The 2,500-nt window shown below is 49.1% G+C and overlaps 2 protein-coding genes across 16 annotated transcripts in view; both read left to right on the forward strand.

The window, feature by feature from the left end:
- Window positions 1-2,500, forward strand: part of clstn2a (calsyntenin 2a) — a 1,097,509-nt gene that overhangs the window by 466,542 nt on the left and 628,467 nt on the right. The window lies entirely within an intron of this gene.
- ptprsb (protein tyrosine phosphatase receptor type Sb) overlaps window positions 1-2,500 on the forward strand; it is a 40,042-nt gene that overhangs the window by 25,907 nt on the left and 11,635 nt on the right. The window lies entirely within an intron of this gene.

The following is a 2,500-nucleotide window of genomic DNA, read 5'->3' on the forward strand; positions in this document are numbered from 1 at the left end:
AAAAGCGTATTTTCAACCCTCATCCTGTCTGCTTTAAGGCGTGTCCTTAATCAGCCTCTGCTGTGATTGGCTAACACCTTGCTATTGACAACATAAAAATAAAACGTTTCAAGGCCTCATGGAATCTTTTGCTGACGGTTGTGAGGCAAACTCTCCATGACACTGTACCTCGGACACGACCCGAGACACCATTAAAAATAAATGATCCACCCATTCCTTAAAGGGGTATCTGTACAAAGACGAGAACGAGCTGCTTAAACCCAACGAGTCAGACGATCGTCCCTTCACAGGATTTGTCTGTTTATTGTATGCCGTGCAGTGATTGTGATTTCTATTAGCTTTTGCCGCAACAAGACTCTCACTTTCAGCTTAATCAAGTGTTAGCAACTGAGCGCCGGTGGGTGTGACGTCTTGCTCTGGAGGCGGTGCTTATGCAAATGTTTGTGGTCCTGTGATGTCATCTTGCTCCTCAGATCTTAATGAGCCATTTTTGGAGCTCGATTAAATAAATGCTGTGTTTATAATGAGGATGAGGTTTAAGCTCTGAACCTTCAGCGTGTTTTTATGCTACAAAGACCTGTCATGTCATGACCCCTTTAATCTAGACGCCAGCTCTGCTCTTCATCAGGTGCATCATGGGACGCCGTCAGACAATGAGTCGTGTCCCAGTTTTCTTCTTTGTTTGGCTGTGAGTGATTGTGAGTTCTGTCTCAGCGTGAGCTCATCACAGGTATCTGTGTTCACTAAATTGCTGGCGTGACCTTGCTGGCGCCGCGGGGGCGGGCGGAACACACCGGGTCGGGCCGGCTGATAAATCTGCCCTCGGGTCTGATCCGTTCCTGCCCCCTTCCATTTAGTCCGGAACAGTCCAGTCCCGCGGGGCAGCAGTTAAACTGTCCCTGATGTAGGAGTGTGTTATCTGTAGGAGGTGTCATGTAGCTGCTGCATACAAATACACTCTATTGATCTCTCTCTCTCTCTCTCTCTGTCTCTCTCTCTCTCTCTCTCTCTCTCTCTCTCTCTCTCTCTCTCTCTCTCTCTCTCTCTCTCTCTCTCTCTCTCTCTCTCTCTCTCTCTCTCTCTCTCTCTCTCTCTCTCTCTCTCTCTCTCTCTCTCTCTCTCTCTCTCTCTCTCTCTCTCTCTCTCTCTCTCTCTCTCTCTCTCTCTCTCTCTCTCTCTCTCTCTCTCTCTCTCTCTCTCTCTCTCTCTCTCTCTCTCTCTCTCTCTCTCTCTCTCTCTCTCTCTCTCTCTCTCTCTCTCTCTCTCTCTCTCTCTCTCTCTCTCTCTCTCTCTCTCTCTCTCTCTCTCTCTCTCTCTCTCTCTCTCTCTCTCTCTCTCTCTGTCTCTCTCTGTCTCTCTCTCTCTCTCTCTCTCTCTCTCTCTCTCTCTCTCTCTCTCTCTCTCTCTCTCTCTCTCTCTCTCTCTCTCTCTCTCTCTCTCTCTCTCTCTCTCTCTCTCTCTCTCTCTCTCTCTCTCTCTCTCTCTCTCTCTCTCTCTCTCTCTCTCTCTCTCTCTCTCTCTCTCTCTCTCTCTCTCTCTCTCTCTCTCTCTCTCTCTCTCTCTCTCTCTCTCTCTCTCTCTCTCTCTCTCTCTCTCTCTCTCTCTCTCTCTCTCTCTCTCTCTCTCTCTCTCTCTCTCTCTCTCTCTCTCTCTCTCTCTCTCTCTCTCTCTCTCTCTCTCTCTCTGTCTCTCTCTCTCTCTCTCTCTCTCTCTCTCTCTCTCTCTCTCTCTCTCTCTCTCTCTCTCTCTCTCTCTCTCTCTCTCTCTCTCTCTCTCTCTGTCTCTCTCTCTCTCTCTCTCTCTCTCTCTCTCTCTCTCTCTCTCTCTCTCTCTCTCTCTCTCTCTCTCTCTCTCTCTCTCTCTCTCTCTCTCTCTCTCTCTCTCTCTCTCTCTCTCTCTCTCTCTCTCTCTCTCTCTCTCTCTCTCTCTCTCTCTCTCTCTCTCTCTCTCTCTCTCTCTCTCTCTCTCTCTCTCTCTCTCTCTCTCTCTCTCTCTCTCTCTCTCTCTCTCTCTCTCTCTCTCTCTCTCTCTCTCTCTCTCTCTCTCTCTCTCTCTCTCTCTCTCTCTCTCTCTCTCTCTCTCTCTCTCTCTCTCTCTCTCTCTCTCTCTCTCTCTCTCTCTCTGTCTCTCTCTCTCTCTCTCTCTCTCTCTCTCTCTCTCTCTCTCTCTCTCTCTCTCTCTCTCTCTCTCTCTCTCTCTCTCTCTCTCTCTCTCTCTCTCTCTCTCTCTCTCTCTCTCTCTCTCTCTCTCTCTCTCTCTCTCTCTCTCTCTCTCTCTGTCTCTGTCTCTCTCTCTCTCTCTCTCTCTCTCTCTCTCTCTCTCTCTCTCTCTCTCTCTCTCTCTCTCTCTCTCTCTCTCTCTCTCTCTCTCTCTCTCTCTCTCTCTCTCTCTCTCTCTCTCTCTCTCTCTCTCTCTCTCTCTCTCTCTCTCTCTCTCTCTCTCTCTCTCTCTCTCTCTCTCTCTCTCTCTCTCTCTCTCTCTCTCTCTCTCTCTCTCTCTC

Source organism: Puntigrus tetrazona, chromosome 2, assembly GCF_018831695.1.
Source record: "Puntigrus tetrazona isolate hp1 chromosome 2, ASM1883169v1, whole genome shotgun sequence".
Lineage (NCBI taxonomy): Eukaryota > Metazoa > Chordata > Actinopteri > Cypriniformes > Cyprinidae > Puntigrus > Puntigrus tetrazona.